At 45.1% G+C, this 25,285-nt stretch overlaps 1 protein-coding gene and 1 long non-coding RNA gene across 15 annotated transcripts in view; one reads left to right on the top strand and one right to left on the bottom strand.

Annotated features, from left to right (window-relative positions):
* The first annotated feature begins 1,802 nt into the window (after positions 1–1,802).
* The window catches only part of TLN2 (talin 2), a 493,069-nt gene continuing 469,586 nt past the window's right edge, over positions 1,803–25,285 (top strand). For 10 of the 11 annotated variants that reach the window (XM_081507557.1, XM_081507550.1, XM_081507555.1 and 7 more), the window contains exon 1: positions 1,803–1,938. The gene's annotated coding sequence lies outside the window, so the exon portion shown is untranslated. Of the gene's footprint in view, positions 1,939–2,775; positions 3,386–25,285 lie in introns of those variants that run through there. The other variant, XM_081507551.1, reaches the window with a different exon arrangement.
* Positions 6,985–24,130, bottom strand: LOC145512860 (uncharacterized). Of its 4 annotated transcripts, XR_014058865.1 has the most exons (5): positions 24,081–24,130; positions 16,522–16,633; positions 10,755–11,006; positions 10,285–10,434; positions 6,985–7,386 (listed from the first exon to the last, which is right to left on the bottom strand). It is a non-coding gene; the product is annotated as an uncharacterized LOC145512860 (long non-coding RNA). The 4 variants fall into 4 exon arrangements; XR_014058862.1 differs by lacking the exon at positions 10,285–10,434; XR_014058864.1 differs by lacking the exon at positions 16,522–16,633.

Here is a 25,285-nt window from a genome sequence, read left to right as displayed (position 1 = left end):
GGATATTTTGAGAATGGTGAATTAAATAACGGAAAATCTTTAAATCCAAGTTGGGGAAAAATCTAATTTTGAGATGTTTGACAAGAAGTCATTGGGACCCATGAACTAACGACTAAGCAGAAGGGGAAAATAGCTTTAGTTGTAGTCAGTTTTTCTCTTTGTCTTGAAGAGCCTCTTACACAAACCTTCATTTGAGCTATAAAAATACGGTCAGTAAACCAAGAGACAATTTAGGTGGCATTAATTTAATGACCTTATTACCAATCTCTTACAAAAATCAATAAACATTTACTTTTTAACCATCCTCTGAGGTGGCTTCTTGCCACCATCAGTTATTGTTAGACTGGGGAATGTTTAAAAAAGCGTGGTGAACAGAACCATTTTTTCCTGTGCAATTAGAAACTATGTGGTGCGACTTTGATAACTTTCTTAAGTAGCCAATTCATTGGTTCTCTAACTGTGCCTTTTGATTTATAAAGTTTATTCTCTGAAATAAGTTACAAAACTGTTCTCTGTTACAAACATATGTGGTCATAGTAAAGTCAAATCCATCAGCCCCGACAAGAGCATGCCTTTTTTTCTTATGGAGTATCCAGCCTTATCCAATGTCTCAATAGATTTCTTCAAGACAGATCAATTTACATAATCTCCAATTCATAAGGGCAGAAGTTTCATGCTCTGAGAAACACTAAAAAGTTGCAGTAGTTTCAGTTAGGAGTAACTAAAGAGATTTGCTACCTGTTTCTTGGGAAAAGCAGTTAATCCTGGTTATTTTATATCGGGATGGAGAAAAATGCAAGGTCTTTTCTTATTAAAAACATTTTATTTGTAATTACAAAAGTTATGTGTGTCCCTTGGAGAAGGAAATGGCAACCCACTCCAGTACTCTTGCCTGGAAAATCCCATGGACCGAGGATCCTGGTAGGCTACAATGGGGTCGCAATGAGTCGGACACGACTGAGCGACTTCACTTTCATGTGTCCCTTACAGAAAAATCGCAAACTAGAACTAAGCAGACAAAGAAAAATCACCCACAACTCCAATTACCGAGCCCTAGTTAACATCTTGGTTTCTGCGTCCAGTCTTTTCTACCTCTCCGCACACCAATTTTGAAAAATGCCATCATATAGTAAGTGTTTTGTGATGTCTCCTGACCTCCAAAACTTCTCATGGTTTCAGGTCATTCTACATTTCCTAATGGCTGTGTAACTGCAAAGGTATATCAGTGACTTTAAGGGCACAGTAGGCAGGAGAAAAATTTCTTCTGCTGAATTTAATAGATCACGCCCCCTCATCCCTAAAAGCCGTTCTCTAAATCCCTAAATGACCTCTGACCAGGTGGGTTTTGGTGTCGGCGTGTGCGACACTTACAGAGAGGGACAATCCTGCTTGAGGTTCCCACCGACAGCATTGCAATAGGACCCCAGAGCCCACCAGGTTCCTCGTGTCGGAACCTCACCTCGCTTCTTCTCCGCGGCGGGCCAGCGGTTTGGGGAAGCGCTCTGCGGACCCAGGGGCGCCATTCCCCAAGACGGTGCATTCCCTCCCTCTTTACACAGCAGACCCGAGCTCTGCAACAGTTCGGCCGGCCCCCCCCCTTTGCCCCCGAAACCTCCCAACACCGGACGGCTGGCTAGAGACCCAAGAGGTGCCCAGTGGAGCCCGTGCCTGCCCAACCTCGGTGCCGCGCTACGCGGCGGCCGAACCCGATCCGCGCGGGGCCGCGCCGTCCCCGAGTGATGACGCGCTTCCTGCCCTCCCGGCGCTCCCGGGCCGTGCGCTCGCGCTCGCCCTCGGCTCTTGTTCCGCGCCTGGAGCCAGCGGCGGCGGCAGCGGCTGGGGCGGCTGCGGGAGCGGAGCGGTCGCTGGGCGCGCTGGGGGACGCCGGCTGCACTCCGAGGCAGGCGCTCTGCAATGAGACAGTAAATGCATCCCCCGGTAAGGCGCACGGCTCACTCGGGTTTTCCTCTTCCTCCAGCTGCATGCACGTTGCATGAATTTCTCGTGTCTTTTCCCTCCCCTTTACAGAAGGAAAATGTGGGTGGTTTTCCCCTTCCTTTTGCATCTCGTGAGTGATGCCAATGCAGAAAAAACCTCGCAAAGCTCCCAGATTTGATGTTCTAGGGAGATTTTTGCAGGAAAATAAAAATAAAATGAAATTAATGCACCTGTCTATTGCACATGTATGTTTCACTGCACTGGGTCCGAGCGCGGCGGTTTGCAAACAGCCTCACAGCCGGCTCCCGAGAGCGGATTCCTAGCCGTGGGCAGCTGGTCCCCTGTGGGGCTCCCCCTGGGTTTCCGGTAACTGGGCTTTGAAAAGCGGCCCCGCCTGTCTGGAGTGTCCCCTCGGCCCCGGCCGGGCCCCCGCGCCGGGAGAGTTGGCGCGGGCGGAGCGGCTTCGTTCCAGCACTGGGCGCCCCGACTCCAGCGCCACTTTGCAAACAAGTCTCCGGCTGGGCTCCGGGCAAAGACAGCCGCCTGGTGCGGAGCTCCTTTCCCAGTCCCGGACTCTCAGACCTGCCGATTCCACGATTCTGTTTTACTTGGCAATCTCGCCACTAGCAAACTGCTGGAAGCTGGGAGATCAAGAGCGAGGGAAGGATTGGGATTCAGTGGCGCCGCTGGCCTCGCGCTGGATCGGGGGCGCCCTCTCCTTCCTTGGCCCCAGGAGCTGAAATTTCGCCCCCGTCGGGAGCCGGGGTTACCGGACACCAGCATTTCGGGATTCCCCAAGGGGACCGAGGAGCGACATTCGAGGGCGCCATATTTTCAGTGGGTCTTGGCTACGGAGGGGAGTGGGCGAACAGCTGGTGGGCCGGGGGGAGAGCGCGGCGCCCCGGCAGGCGAGGCTGGAGCGGTTTTCCCCGGGAAAGTTTGCGCGCCCAGGCCGGCAATGAGGCGGCTCCGCAGGGCGCGCACCGCGCCTGTCCCCGCAAGGGCGCGCGGGTTGCAGCGCGTCGCCAGGCCGGCCCGCCGGGGTTGAGGGCCGAGAGCCGCCGTCAGAGACTGCGCGCTCTGCTCGCCTCGGTCCACGGTCCCGCCGAGAAGCATTCGGGCTCCGAAGCGCAAGGAACACGCCCCTCTCCTGCGGCCGCGGCCGCCGGGGCGCTCCGCTGGAGCCGTGCGCTTGACCGCTTTCCCCGGTCGGGCGCCGGTGCGGACCGTCTTGCTGGCGCCAGGACCCTCCTGGGTGCCCCTCAGAGCGCGGGAGCTCACTCCCCGCGTAGAGGAAGAGCCCCGGTTATCGTCCGTGGTTTGCGGTGACCCCGTGGCGGAAGACCAGCCCGAGCCTCCTCTCGCCTCTCTGGCTGCGGCCGCGACAGCAGCAGCGCCCGCGGCTGCGTGCTCGGCTCTCGCCGCGGTGCCAGCTGGCGGAGGCGAGGTCAGGGGGACATTTCCAGAAGTTGGGGTTTCAGGGGGACGCGTGGGGAAACTTGGATTTTTGCTGCCCGTGAAGAACCCAGGTGACTCGGGGAAAGGAGATTGATTCAGAATGCCTGTCTCGTGGTGAAAATTAACCTCTGGCTATTTCTAGATGATGAGAGAGGGGAATGAGCGGAAGTGTTGGTGTTGTCTGAGACGCATTTAAAGACGCGGGGGGGGGGGTGTTCTGGAGACTTGACCCCCAGATATAATAAATTACAAGCAGCTTGGTGCTCTAAATACCACTGAAGTTTGGCTTCTGATAGAACCCGGGGTGCTGAGTGGTGACATTCGTCAGGTTGAGCGCTATTCTCCCTTCTTCAGAGCTTGGAGTTGGCGACTTCTCGGGAGGGGGGCGGTGGGGAAATATTTACTTTTGACATAGATTTTGATCTCTGCTTTGTGAAGGGGCAAGGGAAGGGCGAGTTGGCTGACCTACAGTTCGCTGGTAGGAACGTGCCAGCCTTTCTCCTTGGCGAGGGAAATGATGCCATAGTATTGAGGTCATGTCAGCACTTTGGGGCTTCATCATTGGAAAGGCTTCAAGGGATCACTGAGAGCATGTTGGGGAGGGGGGAGGCTTTCATCTCAGAGATGTGCCCTGTGATGTCAGGATTTAGGCTGCTCTGTCCGCTTCAATAAATACTTATCTAGTGAGAATGTCAGGCATTGAATTTCCAACATTTTATCTTCCTTGTTGGCTGATTTGGGGTATCTATGCAAAAACCCGGGAGAGGCCGTGGATGTGACAAGACACATGGCCTTGAGAGAGGAGGGATATCTGCAGAAATGCTAATTTTGTTTTCACTGAGCCCTAGAACTGTGGAGAACAACCTGAGCCTAAGAAACATTTTTCTAGAATTAGCATAATTAATTTAGGAGAGAATCAGATTAGTTGCTGAAAGCCTCCATCCCTTTTGTAAACTTCCCAGTCTTAGAAGTGGTACCTTGAATCAGAAAACACAGGGCTCATCAGATTGGGGAAGTCCTTGGATTCTCTCTGCCTTTGTGCCCACTCAGGTCATCAAGGAGTACTGAAGAATTATTAGAGTTTCTGTTTTTGGCATTGATGTGCTTTTACCTCCCACGGGAAAGTGCAGTTTTAAAACTTGGCCCTGTTCATTGAGTTATTGGGGATATTCTTTATAGGCATAGGTTTATTTATATGGGTTTTGAATTCACCTACTGTTAAATCTACTTGTTTGGGGATTTTCAAACAGTATTCCCGAAAGTATTTTTAAGCAAAGTCAGGTTTTAGAAAGAGGTGTGTGTGTGTGTTATTTGCTTTAGTCTAGTTTCTTTTATAGCTCAAATTATACTGATTCCCCCATTCCTCCTCCCCGTTACCAGCAGATCATTTGTTTCCAAGAGAAGTTAAGGATGGTTATAGGTGGTGAACAAACTAAATTTTTACCAACTGCTCAGAAAAAAAAATGTCTAAAGATGTGTTTATTTATCTTAGTATTGTGCTTTACAACTATTTATATGTCACATATTTTTGTGCATGTGCTAAACATTACATAATGAAAATCTAAAAGAAGTATTCTCAGTAAAGCTAAAATAAAAAATTAAAAAAGTTTTATTATAAATCCTTGTATCTTCATTCCTAAGTTTACTACCTCAATATTTGTTTTTTTTATGCCTCTCTTAACAAAGTGTTACAAATTGTGCTTTGTTGCCTCTTGCCTGATTCTTATTATAACTTCTTGGCTTGATCAAAGTTCCTGCAATTTTTTCCTATTAAGATTTTATAACTTCAAGAGGTTAGAAATGCCTATTCATTTTGAAGAATTGCCTGTCAAGTTACTGTGTGGCATGTGTGTTGTGGTGTGTGTGTGGCATGCCCAGACTCTTGGGATAGTGTCTAAAACTTGTGATCTCTGACATTACTACTCCAGAACTTTTGAGTCATAATATTTTCTTGGAGGTTTGAGGTGGTGAATTAGCCAATACAGGAAGTACTAAAAAAGAGTTAAGTAATTCAAAGTTATTTTTATGGGTTAAAAACAAATTAAAGACAAGAAGGAAAACTTAATAAGCAGGACCAGAATTACGGCTTAACATATACCCAACTGGTGCCTTTTTAATTACAGTACTTTCCCCCAGAACTTTTTAATCCTATTACTCTTATATTTAATAAGGAGACTAGTTAAAATATAAGCCAAACAGAACTATTACAAATAATGGGGATAAATGCTGGGTATAACCGGATGTTTTGCCTAAAGTTAAAAGAGTTAAGGAATCTGAACTCTATCAAACTCTCCCTGTAGGCTGTCCTCAATCCCCTTCCTCAATAAGCAGGAAATTTTCAAAGGCAAAAAAATCTTGGATGGCAGTGGAGACAAAACAAGAACAAAGTGTTTAAGGTAGACTTCACCCGTCTGTTGACCAAGCCTGTGGCTTAGTGGCAGGTGTCACTTGGTTTTGAGAGCCTTTGTTTATGTACCACCCAGAGCTATGAATCAAGACAGCTTTTTTGCCACCCTTTTCACAGTGTATTGTTAGAGTCAGCACTAGGACAATGTTTTGTTTCTCTGTTAACCAACAATTAAGTTTCATCCAAAGTGATGTTGTTCAGAATATGTAGAACAGGTAGTGAATATTTGTAATTCCCTTTTACTCTTTTAGCTGCACTCCTAACAAACAAAATTTTCTAAGTCTGCTATTCACCTATTCAGTGATTGTTTTTGAGGGTTTATTGTGTACTTAGACATCTCCTGGCCTCACCCCACACACCCAGTTCCTAGAGCATGATCTTTTATACTTATACATCTTGTGGATTGGGGAGTGGAGGAGGGCAATAGTGTGAGATTAAACAGTACTTGAAGGACAACATGATCAAAGATATGCAAAGGTTGTGAACAGGCAAGTCTTAAGATGAGAGGTACAAATGGTCATAAACATGTGAAAAGATTCTCAAAGCACATCATGGTCAGGGAAATGCAAATTAAAAAGCCAAGAGCTGTTAGTTTTCTGTTCATCCAATTAGTGCGTGTTTTAAAGGCTGGTAACATCCTCTGTTAGGTGGGTTGGGGGCAACCCTCAGACGCTCAGTGGGAGTATGAATGGGTGCAACCTTGTGGGAAAGCAGACAGTTTCAGTGAAAATTTGGAATGTGTATATTTGTGTATGCAGTCGCATATTTGGAATCCTTTTTTACAGAAGTAGAAACAGCATGTAGGGATCTTTGTGTGAGGATGTTTGTTGCCAGATTACTACAGTAAATAAGCTAGAAGCAGTATGAGTTTCCATCAGTAGGATGAATATATAGGGTCCATATATATATGTGTGTATATATATATATATACACACATATATATATACCCTCTCATCCATATAGAGAGAGATTATTTTGTGAAAGATGTCTATGATATATTACATGTAAATAAAATCAAGTTGCCGAGTATCATATGTGGTATGATACTATTTCTGATTTAAAAAAGAAACCCTATGTGTATGACCTTGAAGAAAGATATGGAAGGACACATAAAACCTAATATTGTTTAAAATTAGCTGTGGGGCAGAGGGATGATTAACTTGCTCCCTATACACCTAGAATGGTTTACTTGCCTAAACATGCAGGCTTTTTTTATATGAAAACATTTTAAAGTATTATTTGGTTAATGAATGGGAAATTTGTCTGGAACCATTTTAGAAACAAAAACTGGGCAATATTCTGTTTTTTCTTTTCTGATCCATTCTGCAGCAATCTCTTGTCTCTTTGGGAACTTTCAATTATCTTCTAAAATTCTGAGATTTCCCATCTTTAAGTGAAATCCTTCAGTATAAGCCGTGGCTTCCAGAAGAGCTATTTACCTTTGTCTCCCAGAAGGGTGACAATAAGAGTTTGTGAAAACCTTTTCCTTGTCTTTGATCCCATTCTGAAGGTAGAGGGGAGGTCTTCTGGCCAATTGGAGAGTCTTCCAGGAGACAGGCAGCATGTCCTCAAACTTGGTTTTCCTGAGCCCAAGAGAGAGAAAGAGAAAGAGAGAGAGACATGAGTGTGTTAGTTGCTTAGTCATGTCGGGCTCTTTGCAACCCCATGGATTGTAGCCTGCCAGGCTCCTCTGTCCATGGAATTCTCCAGACAAGATTGCTGGAGTGAGTAGCCATTCTCTTCTCCAGGGTATCTTCCTGATCCAGGGATTGAACCTGGATCTCCTGCATTGCAGGCAGATTCTTTACCATCTGAGCCACCAGGGAAGCCCAGAGAGTAGCTGCTAAATGATTCTGCTGGCATTTGAATCCTGGTCTCCATGCACACTATCTTTAGCTTAGCTGATTGCTCTACCTGTGTACCATTTTCAATTCTGCTTCTAGATGTGATTTTTGAAACTTGATAGTATTTGAGTTCTTGGCAGTCACTACCAAAAAAATAAAACTTTCCAAAGCAGTGGAACCTCCATTCACATTTTAAAAAGTACATATCACATGACTCTGAATGCTGGTGGGACACTCAGAATCTCAACCACTTGGAAGCCAGGGCTATGCTGCAAATTTGAAAACCGTGCTTTAGATTCAGTGGTTTCCAGGTGTGAATGCCTCAGAATCCCCTGGACAGTGAAAGTGTTAGTTGCTCAGTCATGTCTGACTCTTTAAGACCCCATGGACTATAGCCTGCCAGGCTTCACCATCTGTGGGAAGGATATATCTAGGCAAGGATACTGGAGTAGGTAGCCATTCCCTTCTCCAGGAGATCTTTCCAAACCAGGGATTGAACCCAGTCTCCTGCATCGCAGGCAGGAGATGGTGATTCTTCACCATCAGAATCACCTGGAGGACTTGTTAAAACCCACTTTGTTGAGCCACAGTTTTAGATTCTATAAGTCTTGGGTGGGGCCTGATAATTTGCATTTTTAACAAGTTCCCAGATGACACTGATCTTCCTAGTCCTGGACCATACTTTGCAAACCACTGGTGTAGGGGAACAGCTTCCTGTGTTTTGCACCTCTTGTGTTCTTGTCCAGCCAGTGCTCTACCCTCTCATGGGTGAAAGTTACAATGCCAATTGAGGCAAATTAACTCAGTTTTATCAGTTTCACTGAGCTGAGAAAAAGAATTATTTGAGTTACTTTACTGAACTGTTGTCTGTATCCGTTCTAGGTGTTTGGGGATGTGATGATGTTTCATACATGGATGTGTGGTTAATCAACAGTGAAAGTCAAAGTTCAGGTTTATTTTAAATAGTCTGTAATGGATTCTCATGGGAAAGCAGAGAAGCCTATTAGTCTCTGGTTTCTATTTTTTTGTTTTTCATCATACACCCTTGGAGGGTGGACCTCTTCTGTAGGGTTCTCCACCCTGGCCACATGTTGGGATCACTTGGGGATGTTGATTTAGTTGGTCTGGATTGGGCCTGGACATTGGTGGGTAAGTTCTTCAGGTAATTCTAATATGTAGCTGGGATAGAGAACATGCATCTACAGTCCTCAGGTCACTTTGCCTCATTCTTTGAAGATGGTGTTCATCTGGACCACAGTCCCTTCTCTGATCAACATTTTTGGTAACTTGGGCATCTATATAGATTGTCCACCCAACTCAGTCCTTTGACCAACTCTCTTTTAGTTATCCTTTCTTCTACTTCAGCCATCCCTTCCACAGTTATTCTTAGACTGCTGATTCTCAGCAGTTTTGCCACCCAGAGGCTATTTGGTAATGTCTAGAGACATTTTAGGGCTTCCTGGATAGCTCAGTGATGAAAAATCTGCCTGCCAGTGAGGGAGACGCAGGAGACTTGGGTTCAATCCCTAGGTCGGGAAGATTCCCTGGAGGAGGAAATGGCAACCCACTCCAGTATTCTTGCCAGAAAATCCCATGGACAAAGAAGCTTGGCGGGCTGCAGTCCATAGCGTCTCAAACAGTCGGACCCGACTGAGCAACTGAGCACACAGGCATTCAGAGACATTTTTGTCTGTCACAACTTGAGGGGACACAGAAGTGGTGCGAGTATTCAGTGAGTGGAGGCCTGCGATACTGCCAAACACTGTATAATGCACTCCCCCACTCCCCCCACCGGCCCCCCAGCCCTGCTCACATACATAGAGAATTACGTGGTCTAAAATGTAAGCAGTGACATGATAGAGAAACTTGCCCTGGTGTCCTGGAGGAGTTTTTTTTTTTTTTTAACCCCGATTTATAGGAGAAATGCATCTTATGTGATGACCCAATGCAAATATACATACAACTGAACCAAGTTTCACAAAACAGTGTTTACCTTTACTAGGTGTAATGTAGTCACATACTTTTTATTTTGTCTCATTAAAAAAAAAATTGCTGGTCATGACCCGCTTAATTGATTTTATTACCCACTAAACTTGCAATCACAAGTATAGACCTTATCATTACCAATAACTGTACCTCCATGAAAATCTTGACAAGCATTCCCGTCTGACCCTCCCCTTTTCTCTTTCACCTTATTCCTGTTATTACCCAAGTGCACCCAGCCTGCACCCTCCAAGGGGCTCTGACCTGGTGACCCTTGCACTTCTTCATCCTCTATCACCCTTATTATCTCCCGCTATGCTCCACCCCCAACCCCCACCCCAAGGTGCTTGCCTACACCCCCCAACTTCTTTGACTATTTCTCCCTTCATCTTACCTTCCTAGGAAAACCCCATCCTCTGTCCACCCTGCTCCTGCCTCAGGCTGATGAACCTGGCTGGAGAAAACCAGCCATCTGCATCGTCTCACTTTGTATTTATGACCCTAAACCTCCAGACGGACTCTTGGCACTGCGGAGCCCACTGTGTTTCTGTCCCCACCTCACTGGCAGCTGATGACTTGGCTTATTTCACTGAGAAAAGGGAAGCAATTGGGAAGTAGTTTCATCATTTCCTCGTGCTAAATCTGCTAGCCTACCTGCGCTGTAACCACGTAGCACTGAACACATGTGCACTGGAGTCTGTTCCCTGTTGGCATACAAGGCTCTCACTCGTGCGTGAATCGTCTTTCCCTTCTGCACCATCTGATGGATCATCTCCAGGAGAAACATACTGTAGTCTCTCTCGTCTTGAGGGGAAAAGTACCGCCAACAGAACACTCTTAGCCCAATATCCCAGTTGACGGGTCTCCCAATTCCTCTATTCTCCCTTGGAGTCAGTATCTTCCAGAAGAATTGTCATACATTCTGTTCCGTTTCCCTCTCTCATTCTGTCTTGAACCCACCCAATTTGGCTTCTGTCCCATCCCTTCACCCAAAGCACACTTCTTCAGGTCCTAGTGATACCTAGTGGCCAGCGCGTAGTTGTCACTGCCTGCGGCCTCTTGGCAGCCGGTAGCCAGCTCTCTCTTTGGCTGTCTTTGCTTGGCTTCTGCACCACAGTCCTCACCTGGTTTTCCTCCTACACTCAGGCTGTTCCAACTCCTGCTCTGCTGCTAGATCTCCTCCTCCTGGCTTCTGAAGGTGGGGGCTGTTCTCTCACACTTCACTTGACTTGGGAGTCTGTTCCAGTATCACCTCCTTGGAGGTCTTCCTGGCTCCCCCTGGTCCCTGCTCTCAGCCTCTTCCTTGTTTTCATATCACGTGTCATTCCCTGATAACAGGCATACCTAGGAGATAGTGTAGCTTCCTTCCCAGCCCACTGCAATAAAGTGAATATCAAAGTGAGTCATACAAAGATTTTGGTTTCCTAGTGTATATTTATACTATACTGTAGCCTATTATAGTATATAGGCTATATGTAGTATATAGTATATTATAGTAAATAGGCTTCCCTGGTGGCTCGGATGGTAAAGAATCTGCCTGCAGTGTGGGAGACCTGAGTTCGATCCCTGGGTTGGGAAGATCCCCTGGAGAAGGAAATGGCAACCCACTCCAGTATTTTTGCCTGGAGAATTCTATGACAGAGGAGCTTGGCTGCAGTCCATGGGGTCGCAAAGAGGCAGACATGACTGAGCTATTGACACTTTCATAGTCTATTAAGTGTGTAGTAGCATTGCATCTAAAAAACACCAATGTACATATCTTAATTAAAAATGACTTTATTGCAAAAAAGTGCTAACCATCCTCTGAGTCTTCAGAAAGTCATAATTTTTTTGCTGGTAGACGGTCTTTCCTTGATGTTGATGGCTGCTAACCTATTTGGGAGGTGATGGCTGAAGGCTGGGGTGGTTGTGACTATATCTTAAAATAAGATAACAATGAAGTTTGCCACATTGCTTGACTCCTCCTTTCATCAATGATTTCTGTAGCAGGCAATGCTGTTTGATAGCATTTTACCCACAGTAGAACTTCTTTCAGAGTTGGGGTCAGTTCTCTTAAACCACACTGTTGCTTTTTCAACTGAGTTTATGTCATATTCTGAATTCTTTGTTGCCATTTCAGTAACCTTCACAGCATATTCACAAGGAGCAGATGCCATCTCAGGAAACCACTTTCTTTGCTGATGCATAAGAAGCAATTCCTCATTCATTCAAGTTTTCTCATGAAATCAAAGCAATTCAGTCACATCTTCAGGCTCCACTTCAAATTCTAGTTCTCTTGCTGTTTCCACCACATCTGCAGTTACTTCCTCCACTGAAACCTTGAACCCTCAAAGTCATCTCTGAGCGTTGGAATCAGCTTCTTCCAGATTCCTGTTAATGTTGTTATTTTGACCTCTTACCACGAATCATGAATGTTCTTACTGGTATTTAAACTGGTGAATCCTTTCCAGAAGGTTGTCAGTTTGTTTTGCCCAGATTTATCAGAGGAATCACTCTCTATGGCATCTGCAGCCTTATAAAATGCAATTCTTAAAAGAATAAGACTTAATAGTTGAAATGACTCCTTGATCTATGGGCTACAGAATGGATGTAAACATGAAAAACATTCATCTCATTGTACGTCTCCATCAGAGCTCTTGGATGACCAGGTGCATTGTCAATGAGCAGCAATGTTTGAAACAAATTTTTATTTTTGTGTGTGGGCAGTAGGTCTCAACAGTGGGCTTAAAATATTGAGTAAGCTGTGTTGTTAACTGGGTGTGCTGAAATCCAGGCTTTGTTGCTACATTTACAGAGCACAGGCAGAATAGCTTGAGTCTTTTTCTTAAGGGCCCTAGGATTTTTAGAATGGTAACTGAGTGTTGGCTTCAACCTCAAGTCATCCTCTGCACTAGCCCCTAAAAAGAGAGTCAACCTGTCCTTTGCAGAGCCAGGCATTGACTTCTCTCTAGCTATGAAAGTCTTAGATGACATCTTCTTCCAGTATGACTGTTTTATCTACATTGAAAAATCTGTTGTTTAATGTAGCCGCCTTCATTAATGATTTTAGCTAGATCTTCCAGATATCTTGTTGCAGGTTTTGCATCAGTACTTGCTGCCTCAGTTTGCACTTTTATGTTATGGAGATAGCCTTTTCCCTTGAACCTCACTAACCAATTTCTGCTAGCTTCAAGCTTTTCTCCTACAACTTCCTCACCTCTCTCAGCCTTCCTGGAATGGAGGAGAGTTAGGGCCTTGCTTTGAATTAAGCTTTGGCTGAAAGGAATGTTGTGATTGGCTTGATCTTCTATCCAGACTGATAAAACTTTCTCCATGTCAGCAATAAAGCTATTTCCCTTTCATATCATTTGTCTGTTTGCTGAAGTAGTACTTTCAATTTCCTTTAAGAACTTTTCCTTTGCATTTATTCACAGCTTGGCTGTTTGGCTCAAGAGACCTCGCTTTTGGCCTGTCTGGGCTTTTGACACGCCTTCCTCACTCAGCTGAATCATTTCAAGCTTCTGATTTAAAGTGAGAGATGTGTGACTCTTCCTTTCACTTGAACACTTAGAAGCTTTTGTAGGCTTATTAATTGGCCTAATTTCAGTATTGTGTCTCAGGAAATAGAGAAGCTGGAGGAGAAGGAGAGAGACTGGGAATTGCTGGTTGGTATAGCAGCCAGAACACAAACATTTATTAAGTTCATAATCTTATTTGGGTGCAGTTCATGGTGCCCGCCAAACAATTACAATTGTTACATCAAAGATCAATGATCACACATCACCTTAACAAATATAAGTATATCGAAAAAGTTTGAAGTATTGTGAGAATTACCAAAATGTGATGCAGAGACAGGAAATGAGCAAATGCTGGAAAGATGGTCCTGATAGACATGCTCAACACAAGGTTGCCACAGACATTCAATTTGTAAAAATAGTGGCATCTGCAAAGCTCAGTAAGGCCAAGTGCAGTAACATGAGGTCTGCCTGTATTACATACATGATTCATTGCTTGCCTGTCTCATGGCACTAGAATGTAAGTGCGTGAAGAGAAACCATTCATGGCACTCTGTCCACAAGAGTCAAACAACATCTGGCACATGGTAGATCATCAACAACAATTTTTTTTTATTGAAATGTAATTGATTTACAGTGTTGTGTTAATTTCTGCTATACATCTGAGTGATTCAGTTATATATATATATATATATATATATATACACACACACACGCACATTTTTTTCCATATTCTTTTCCATTATGGTTTATCATAGGATATTGACTATAGTTTCCTGTGCTGTGTGGTAGGACCTTGTTTATCCATCCTGTTTGTACTAGTTTGTATCTACTAATCTCAGACTTTCAGTCCATTCCCTCCGCCTTCCCCTCCCCCCATCTCCCACTTGGCAGCTACAAGTCTGTTCTTTGTGAGTCTGTCTCTGTTTTGTAGATAGGTTCATTCAACAACAACAACAAAAATGTGAGTAACTGTTGAGGAAAACTTGTTGATTATACAGTTAGCCTTGGGTGAGGAAAAATTATTGTTTTCCAGATTGGAGTTAAGGAAGAGAGTAGTGTTGAGGTAGAAAAGCAGCGTCTCTTGAGGACAGTATTTCTTAGGTCATGTGCTGAGAGTTAGGGAGTTCAAGCACTGAATGAATGAAGCCTGTCCTTATTAAATACTTGTTGAGTGGTGGAAGGCACCTGCTGAGGACAGCTAGACTGAGACAAATGGCTGCCTCTCGCTTTTATCTCTGAAGAGGGGCTTTTAAGTGGTCTGCTTGCTAACTTGCCGCTGCGTTGAAGACATAAGTTCACTTGTCTTAAGTGTTTATCATTGACCTCAATGTTCTGGTGAATTGTTTTGGTTCATCACTCGTCCCCAGAGTCCACTCGTCCCCAGAGTCCACTCGATCACATGGAAAGACGTCTCTTTTTTCCTCACACAGTGTTTGAGGCCCTCACAGAGTGAATTCCTGCAGATGGGTGAAGTGTTCTGTGCTTCCCTCTGCACTACTCTCTCAGCCTCCAAACTTTGTGTGTTTAAATCAAGGCCCTGTCTTCTCTCTCTATTTGCATGCTTCACGACTGCCCATTTAATTACTTGGCATCCGTGTCCAGGACCTAGTTTGATGTAAGTGCAGATATTTCCTGAGTGTAGCCTGAGGTCATGCATGGCAAATCTTCCAAGAAGAGTGTGGCTTATTCCTGGGTTTGAGAGATTACATCAAGGGCACTTTAAGAGGCTTAATTTTCTCCTTGAAGGGCTCTGCATTGGGCTTAGCATCTGTCACTCCTGGGCCCTCCCCACGGGGTGAAGGAGCTCTTCCTGTGGGTAAGATGTCAGCCACAGGCAGCCTGACATGCACAACAAAGCCCTTGAGTCTAGTACTTCCAGGAAGAAAGAGTGATGTCTTTGTGGGACATCTTTATTTTTATTATCAGTGTTTTATATTTATTTATTTATTTTTAAAAGGGAGCTTGAGTGGTTCTAGGTCAGCCTTTCTCTTTGACAGGGAAAGAACTGAGTCCCAGAGAATGTGACTGACTGGGGTCATTTGGCACAACTGGCTCTGAATACCCACCCTCCTGACCACCACAGCCTCCATTTTCTGGGATATCCGAGTGGACCCTCACTTTAATTCTTGACTATGATTCTAGGCTCTAGGTGTGTATCATAATCACCAGGGGGGACTTCCCTGGTGGTCCAGTGGCTAAGACTGCTCCCAATGCAGGGGACCTGGGTTTGATCCCTGGTCAGGGAACTAGATCCCACACACTGCAACTGAAAGATCTCTTGTGGTGCCATGGAGATTGGAGATGCCGGGGGCTGCAACTGAGACCCAGCACAGCCAAATACATAAATAAATATTAAAAAAAAATCACCAGGAAAGCTCCTTAAGCATGCTGGTTGTGCTAGTTCCCAGACTCCCCTTGATTTGGGATCTTGGCGAGCAGGACCTGGACACTGTTTCTAGTAGTCATGTATGGATGTGAGAGTTGGACCGTAAAGAAGGCTGAGCGCCAAAGAATTGATGCTTTCAAACTGTGGTGCTGGAGAAGACTCTTGAGGGTGCCTTGGACAGCAAGGAGATCAAATCAGTCAACCCTAAAGGAAATCAATCCTGAATATTCATTGGAAGGATTGATGCTGAAGCTGAAGCTGCATTACTTTGGCGACCTGATGCCAAGAGCCAATTCATTAGAAAAGACCTTGATACTGGGAACTATTGAGGGCAGGAGGAGAAGGGGGTGACAGAGGATGAGATGGTTGGATGGCATCACCGACTCAATGGACATGAGTTTGAGCAAACTCCAGGAGATGGTGAAGGACAGGGAGGCCTGGCGTGCTGCAGTCTTTGGGGTCGCAAAGAGTTGGACCTGACTAAGCCATTGAACAACAAAGGGAGCCTCCTAGGAGAGGTTGCCCAGGAAGGGTGTGAAGGGGGTAAAAGCAGCCAGGGCCCTGGGGATAGCTGCCCAGCAGGGGTGATGCTTGCCAGCCTTGCACTCTAGACAGACTTCTTCCTGGGGCTGCGTAATCATTTCAACCAGGCCAGTTCGCTCTTCTCTGTCCCACACTCCCTCTATTTACTGACTATGACCTTGTGGGGTTCTGGTTGTAATGCATATTAGCAGGACTGCATATTTTCTTTGGGAGCATTTCCCAGTGTGTCTTGCTACTTAGGCAAGAATGAAAGCTGTGTTCGGTTTGAGAGGATCATGTCCCCAGGGCTTTTATGGGTCCTCTTGTTTAGGGTCTCTGGGTGCCTGCATGTTGAAGGTGACTCACCAGCTCTCAGACCCCTGGAAGTGAAAAGCTGCCCATAGATGCTGGTGGAAGAAAAAAGGGAGTGTGACTGGCTGTGCAAGGTGGGTTTGCAACATTTTATAAGAATGAAAAATCACTTGCTTGCTCTCAGGCTGGTGAACTTCCAGAAGTGTTGGAGCTCTGAGATTGTGACAGTTGCTACAGGTCCCAGACTGTGATGCCTTGTCCCCCAAGAGCTGGGTATCTGATGTTCCTGACAAATAGAGTATATATAATTTTATGAATATACCTGATGAAGATATGAGAACAAGCCCTGTGGAATCTGAGATGCATAAGGTGGCCAAATGTCCCTCATGAAAGGAGCCAGAGAAGGGCACTTTGCTCTTTGATTGGAACCTGACAGATTGAGTTTGTTAAGGCCCCCTCATCACCGTACCACAGGCTAGTGGCTTCAACAGCAGAAATTTACTGTCTCAGTTTCAGAAGCTAGAAGTTGGAGATCAAGGTGCTGGCAGGAGTTGGTTCCTACTGAGAGCTGTGTTCAGTTCAGTTCAGTCGCTTAGTCGTGCCCAACTCTTTGCGACCCCATGGACTGCGGCACGTCAGGCCTCCCTGTCCATCACCAACTCCTGGAGTTTACTCAAACTCATGTCCATTGAGTTGGTGATGCCATCCAACCATCTCATCCTCTGTTGTCCCCTTCTCCTCCCGCCTTCAATCTTTCCCAGCATCAGGGTATTTTCAAATGAGTCATATCAGGTGGCCAAAGTATTGGAGTTTCAGCTTCAACATCAGTCCTTCCAATGAATATTCAGGACTGATTTCCTTTAGGATGGACTGGTTGGATCTCCTTGCAGTCCAAGGGACTCTCAAGAATCTTCTCCAACACCACAGTGCAAAAGCATCTATTCTCCGGTGCTCAGCTTTCTTTATAGTCCAACTCTCACATCCATATATGACCACTGGGAAAAACCATAGCCTTGACTAGACAGACCTTTGTTGACAAAGTAATGTCTCTGCTGTCTAGGTTCGTCATAACTTTTCTTCCAAGGAGTAAGAGTCTTTTAATTTCATGGCTGCAGTCACCATCTGCAGTGATTTTGGAGCCCCCAAAAATAAAGTCTGCCACTGTTTCCACTGTTCCCCATCTATTTGCCATAAAGTGAAGGGATTGGATGCCATGATCTTAGTTTGCTGAATGTTGAGCTTTAAGCCAACTTTTTCACTCTCCTCTTTCCCTTTCATCAAGAGGCTCTTTAGTTCTTCACTTTCTGCCATAAGGGTGGTGTCATCTGCATATCTGAGGTTATTGATATTTCTCCTGGCAGTCTTGATTCCAGCACGTGCTTCATCCAGCCTAGCGTTTCTCATGATGTACTCTGCATATAAGTTAAATAAGCGGGGTGACAATATACAGCCTTGACGTACTCCTTTTCCTATTTGGAACCAGTCTGTCGTTTCGTGTCCAGTTCTAACTGTTGCTTTGAGGAAGCATCTATTTCAGGCTTCTCTCCTTGGTTTGTTAATGGCCATCTTCTCCCTAGGCAGCTCTGTTTTTGTGTCCAGATTTCCTCTTTTTATCAATATTAAGGACATGAGTCACAACAGATAAGGGAGTGAAAGTGAAAGTGTTGTTCAACTCTTTGTGACCCCATGGACTGTAGCCTACCAGGCTCCTCTGTCCATGGGATTCTCCAGGCAAGAATACTGGAGTGTGTTGCCATTACCTTCTCCAGGGGATCTTCCCAACCCAGGGATTAAACCTGGTCTCCTGCATTGCAGGCAGATTCTTTACTGTCTGAGCCACCAGGGGAGCCTAGGGCCCACTGTTAACAGTTTCATTTTAACTTAATTACCTCTGTAAAGACCCTGTTTCCAAATAAGGTCACATTCTGAGGTTTTGGGGGTTAGGACTCCAAGATTTTTTTTTCTTTTGACTGCACTGCACAACATGTGGGATCTAGTTCCCAGACCAAGGATTGAACCTTCTCCCCCTGCATTGGAGGTACACAGTCTTAATCACTGGACCTCCCTTTTTTTTTCAAAAGGGAGTCCGAGTGGTTCTAGGTCAGCCTTTCTCTTTGATAGGGAAAGAACTGGCAGAGAAGACTCCAGGGATGTATCTAGCATTTCTATTTTGATGGGATGCGATTCAAGGCGTAACATTGTTAGGCAGACTTGTTTCTCAGAGTCTGCCTCTGACATGGAATGATTGTTACTAAAGTTACCTCTTTAGGCTAAGGGACCCTAGCCTGTCATTCTGCACCTGATAGTTTCATTGACCTACACCTGGGACTTTATATTTTCCTAAGGTCTTGTCTGTATTTTCTGCCATCAGAACAGCCATGGCAGGCAGGAATTATTTCTACTTTGAGGAAATTGATACTTTCCAAGGTTTACACACTAAACACTGGGTACATTTGTTTCAAGTTCAGATTTTCCCCTCTGTATCTTAGATGTCTCCCATAACTGGTGATTTCTCAGTCTTGGTATGCATAAGAATCTCCTGGGAGACTTGTTGAAAATACAGATTTAGGAGACTTTGTGGAATGCTACTGAACCAGAAGCTGAGGTTACAAGTAAGGAAGGAGTATTTTTATTGTTTCTGAGCCCTTCCCTGGCGGTCCAGTGGTTCACACTCCATGCTTCTACTGCAGAAGGTATGGGTTTGATCCCTGGTCGGGAAACTAAGATCGCACATGCCATATGGTGCAGCCACACATAGACAAGTATTTTTATGGTTTCCCCTGGAGATTTTTTGATGCACTGCAATATGTGAGAAGAAGTGCACTGTACCATGGATGTAGTTTTGGCGGGGAGGGAACCCACCAACACTATCAAGTTTTCATTATTCTGTGGGTGGCTTGCATGGGAGGCCCTAGGAGACATCCTGAGAAGGTGCTCACTGGAATTGGGGTGCTTTGAGCCTAGAAGCACCTTCTTAGATCATACCCCTGCCACCATACTGATGAGGAGGGTCTCTGTCTGCCAGGCTGTGCACACTGTCTATCACCTAATGGAAAACAAATCTGTCTTGAACTTTCCGTGCTGTACAGATGTACCTTGCAGCACAGTGGGGAGTGGGTGAGAGATAAATTGTTGCCTTTGTGGTAACAAATAAGCATTGCATGCATTAGCAAAGCAAAAATAGAGCTGGCAAGAGGACAAGAAAAATTTTGTGACTGTTAAGTGTTCATCGTTATAAAATGGATTCACAGAAAATAAAATGTGGTAGCACATGCCCAGTACAGAAGAAACACCTAGAGAAAATTTTGAAACCTGGTTTTCTAGGCTCCACCCCCTAGAGATTTTTTTTCTAAAGTGGGATTCAAAAATTCTGAGATACTAGTCTGGGGACCGCAGAACTGGCAACCCAGTATTAATGAAAGATTGTCACTGTGTAGTTCATCTGTTGATACTACAATGACATTCTCTCTGAATCACAAAAACATACCTAAGCCTTGGCCATTAGTCTGTAGATTATATAACTTATACTCAGGATCAGTGTTCAAGTTATTTCACCAACTTGACTTTATTTTGATGACTGTATAACAAAACACATGCTTCCTTAGTGCATTTCTTAGAATGTGGTCCTTAGGTCAAGTATGATCAAGATTACCCAGGAATAAGGTTAAAGGATGAAGGTTAAATACTGTAGTTGCCCAGGCCCCAGATATTCTAATTTGGTAGATCTGTGTGGGACCCAAGAATAGGGAGTTTTCATAATCAGAAGATTGTTAGGGATACTGAGGTTTCAGTGCCACTCAGACAGGGCTTGGAAAAACCCTGTGGTTTTTACCAGAGTCCAGCCACATAGTAAGGAGAAGGCAATGGCAACCCACTCCAGTACTCTTGCCTGGAAAATACCATGGACGGAGGAGCCTGGTAGGCTGCAGTCCATGGGGTCGCTAAAAGTCGGACGAGACTGAGCGACTTCACTTTCACTTTTCACTTTCATGCATTGGAGAAGGAAATGGCAACCCACTCCAATGTTCTTGCCTGGAGAATCCCAGGGACGGGGGAGCCTGGTGGGCTGCCGTCTATGGGGTCGCACAGAGTCGGACATGACTGAAGCGACTTGGCAGCAGCAGCAGCAGCTGTATAGTAAGGTTAGAAACACTGTTAGAGACTTTTCTGGTGGTCCAGTGGTTAAGAATCCACCTGCCAATGTAGGAGACATGGGTTCGACCCCTGGTCTGGGAGGATCCCATATGCCATGGGGCAACTAATAAGCCTGTGTGCCACAACTACTGAGCTGGTGCTCTACAGCCGGTGAACCTGCGACAAGAGAAGCCACCGCAACAAGAAGGCCATGCACTGCAACTAGAGAGTAGTCCCTGCTCACCACAACTAGAGAAAGCCCACATGTAGCAACGAAGACCCAGTGTAGCCAACAATAAATAAATAAAAATAAAATTAACAAAACAAAACACTGTTAGATTGATTGTTTACAGTGGCATTTGTTGCCATTTTCCGACTCATAATTCTGTTTGTAGTCTGAAGTTACTAGGACCTTGTTCTGCAGCTGGGTTGTAATTTTAACAGATTCTTAGAGTTCTAGTTGAATAATCACCTCCCTCCCTTTTGTACATAAGCTCATGCAATTCATTTTAAGATACATCTTAAAATGAAAGTTATGCTCCTTGTCCAGGTAAATACCTTTGGAGCATTGATAGTCATGTGAAATTTATTAGAGATTTTTGGAATGAATTCAAGGAGGCTTTGTGGTTTTAAACAGCACAAGTGGCTAAAGATGACCTATGGTAGAAATAGTTTTGTATTCTTGGGCTCTATTTGTATATTTAAAAAAAGGTAAATGCTTTCATATCAGCGGGGGTGTTGTCAAGGGGAGGGACTCTCCCATTAGTAAAGGAAATTCAACTGCATTGACCAGTATATCTTGGTAGTTTCCACTCCTTGCTTTGTAGATGTATCTGCAAATTGATTTTTTTCCCCCCAAGACAAGATTTTCACTTCTAGATTCTTCTTTCTGGCAGAATGGGGACCATTACTTTTAGAAAGAGAAGCTAGAGTTAATTTTGTGTCATCAAGCCGTATGTGCCCTCTTTACTTTATGTAACGTATTCTTGAAAAGTTAGAGGTGAATCATCTGTTTTTAACGTTGCTACAGGAACTGCATGTGTCTGTCAAAACCGATTGATCTCTACACTTAAAAAGGGTGAGATTTACTGTACATAATAATACTTAAATGAACCTGTCTCAAAAAAATGTGCCGGGGGACTTGTCACTTTAACCATTCTTTTTGTGAATTAATTTTTGAATTCAAGATGTCATTTGTAATGCAAATGACTCCCCTGGGTTCGTCTTTGTTCCATACCTATTTGAAAAGTGTTCTATGTGCTTTACCTTTGTTGGTGCTTAGTGGGGTGGGAGGAGTGGAGATGGCACAGGACTGTGAGGGATGGGATTTACCTTCCACCCATTCTTTTTTTTGTGCGTGGGCTGTACTGGGTCTTCATTGCTGCGTGGGCTTTTCTCCAGTTGCTGTGAGTGCGGGCTACTGTCTAGTGGTGGTGTGTGGGCTTCTCCTTGTGATGGCTTCTCTTGTGGAGCGTGGTCTCTAGTCAAGTGGTTTTCAGTAGTTGCTCTGCAGCATGTGGGATCTTCCCAGATCAGGGATTGAACCCATGTCTCCTGCACTGGCAGGAGCATTCTTTACCACTGAGCCACCTGGGAAGTCCCTTCCCACCCATCTTGATCATTTTCATCTCAGTGCCACATTTAGTACATGGTGGAAGTTCACAAAGGTTTGGGGGATGAATAAAACCATCACGTTGATGGAGAAATCGAGGTTCGGTTCCGAGGGGCTAAGTGGCTTGTCCAGATGTGAGGGCAGCGTGGCTGAAATGGGAGAAGAATCCTTCATGCCTCTGACTCCCAGATCACTGCCCTTCACCATCCTTTCTTCAACTTAGGTCTTGTAAATTCATGTTTTATCAGTTGGGGGTGTTTTAAACCTAGGTGTACCTGTAGCCTTGTAGAGTGGAGGCATTCTGTTATCACGGAGGAGGCCTGACTTTGAAATCATTCATCAGTTTGGCAAATCTTTTTCTGAGTGTCTCTAAGGTGCATGCATGGTGGATATGGCCCAGACCAGAGCCCTGCTTTCATGGAAAGCACAGTTTGGGAGGGTATGTGTGGGCAGGAGGCATTAAAACAAATCAGAAGAGGGTTGTCGACTAAAAAAATGGTGCACTACATGAGAGTTTTGAGTTGAGTTTTATTTGGGTCAAAATGAAGACTGCAGCCCAGTAGACAGCACCTCAGATAGTTCTGGGGAACTGCTCCAAAGAGGTCGTGGGGGAAGACTGACATATGTGATTTTGGTGAAGGGGAAGTTCAGTGCAATCAAGCACATATTTTACTTTTCTGCTAGTCACAAAGAGCTGATATCATCATGAAGGTTTTTAGTGCTTTTCTAGATATGAGGAGATGCAAGGATTGGGATCATGAAATCAGTTTCTGAAAACATCTACCTAAAGACCTGTTCTACCAGTTTCCCTGGAACACAGAGTGCCTCACTCTCCACCCTGAATTCCCTTCAGGGTGTGTCAAATTGCAACAGCTGCAACAGCATAGGGTTCGATCTCCATAGAGACAGATGGCAAATGCCCTCGGCAAGGGCCAATTTGTAGTTGACAGAGTTGAGTATCACAAAGGGTTACATGTAGGAACCTATAATATGGTGACCACTATTCAGAGTCTGACCTTGCGGAAGTCATCTAACTTCTGTAAGCGTCAGTGACCTCAATAAAACAGATGAATCAAGGATTGGTTGCAAAGATTCAATGAGATCATAAATGTAAAGCATACTGTGCATGCTTCTGGGCACATGGTGATTATCTGTAATTTGTTAGGGTGAGTAAATATGTTTGTATTTCTCACCACTGTGCTGCATTGGCTCTTGTAGACAACCTCAGAATGGGAGTTTGAAATGTTTATTTTTTTCTCTTGTGTTTTGGATCATCTGAAGAGCAATGGAGGAATGTATTGGAGGGCTGTGTTAGTTGGTTTTGCTCATTGACCAATGAGATTGAGGTGGGAGCAGCTCTTTCTAGCCAGAGAGCTGGGTTATGATCATAAGCGCACTGAGATAGTGATGCCCCTGTCCTTCCTCTGTCTCTCAGGGGCTGCAGAGCTCAGGTTGGACAAAGAGGATAATTTTCCAGGTGTGCCAAGACTTGGAAAAGTTTGGGGGAGCACATCTCTAAATGTGCTCTCACTCTAACCCCCGGAAGCAGGAGCTAGGTTACTAGATTTTAAGTTATCTTCTCACTGAAGAGAACAATGTAAAGAAAGTAAGGACTGCCCTGGCTGCCTGGGAGTTTTAAATGAGAGATGCAGGACTTCCCTGGTGGTCTAGTGGTTAAGAATCCACCTGCCATGCAGTGGACACTGGTTCAATCCGCACTCTAGTAAGATTCGACATGCCGCAGAGCAATTAAGCCTGTGAGCCACAACTACTGAGCCCATGTGCCCCAGAGCCTGCAAACCACAGCAGGAGAAGCCACCGTAATGAGAAGCCCATGCACTGCAACTGGAGAGGAGGCCCCACTGGCTGTAACTAGAGAAAGCCCTCACATAGCAATGAAGACACAGCACAGCCAAAAATAAAGTAAAATGAGAGATGCCCATGATCTAGACTAGGGTTCCCAAACTTCTCTGATAATAAGACTCACCTGAATACTTGCTAAGCTGACAGCTCACCAGGCCTGCCCTGGTCTGGACTGGGGCCCTAGAATCTGTGTATGTAACAGTTACCCCTGTGTGATTCTTACTGGGGATATTTGAGAAACCCTGGATGAGGTCATAAATCTCTTTGTCCTTGCCACCTGAAGTTGGTCTGAGGATCAGCAACATCAGCATCACCAGGGGACTCGTTGAAACTCGAGTTCCATCCAGACCTGCTGACTCAGAATCAGCATTTTAATAAGATCCCGACTTGAATGTATATCCACAATAAATTTGGGGCAGGGTTTGCCTAGAGGACAGGTACACCTGTCAACATGTTACACCAGAGAGGTGGTGGTAACAGGTCTGATCATCTCTTCTAAGAAATCTGAAGAGATGCTAGCCCAAGGATTTGACCTCAGGTTTCTGATTCCAGATTGAGTGCTCCTCACACAAGCTGAAGCTTCAATACTTTGGCCACCTGATGGGAGGGAAGAGCCAACTCACTGGAAGAGATCCTGATGCTGAGAAAGAGTGAGGGCAAGAGAAGAAGAGGGCAACAGAGGATGAGATGGTTGGATGGCATCACCGACTCAATGAACATAAATTTGAGTAACCTCTGGGAGATGGTGGAGGACAGGGCAGCCTGGAGTGCTGCAGTCCATGGGGTCGCAAAGAATCGGACACAACTTAGCAACTGAACAACAACAACAATACACATCTCTTGACTGTGGTTCTTACAGACTCTGAGGGTGTGTCTCTAATCTGATGTCAGGGCCCTCACCAGCCTGTTAATGTTGCACCTGGGAAGAATGACACCTGGGGACAGGAGAGGACTGCTGGGAACACTCAAGTGTGCTGTAGTCCTTGGCATCCACTCATGATACAGAGTCGGCCCTGTGGGGCTCCTGGGCACAAAGCCTTTCTGTGTCTTCCATTTCTTTGCTTATAGGAAATAGCCTTCATTCAGCCTCCATGACCTTCCCTGAATTTCAATGGGTAGATTCAAGCAGTTGATAATTAGGGAAGGGAGGGGATGCAAGACAAGGGAGAAACAAATAGTCAAGAGAAGCAATAGTGCAATCTTGGGTCAAGGCCCTGGTTCCCTATCAAAGGATACACACAACAGTATCTATGAATTGTTTTGCAGATACTGAAACCCCCTCCAGGTGGTAGAATTTAAGATTAATGATGGTGTACTGTCCACAAGCAT

This window comes from Giraffa tippelskirchi, chromosome 7 (genome assembly GCF_054371585.1).
Source record: "Giraffa tippelskirchi isolate mGirTip1 chromosome 7, T2T-mGirTip1v1.2.pri, whole genome shotgun sequence".
Taxonomy (NCBI): domain Eukaryota; kingdom Metazoa; phylum Chordata; class Mammalia; order Artiodactyla; family Giraffidae; genus Giraffa; species Giraffa tippelskirchi.
Note: the sequence above shows the minus strand (reverse complement) of the source record. Positions and strands in the feature narration are given on the sequence as shown.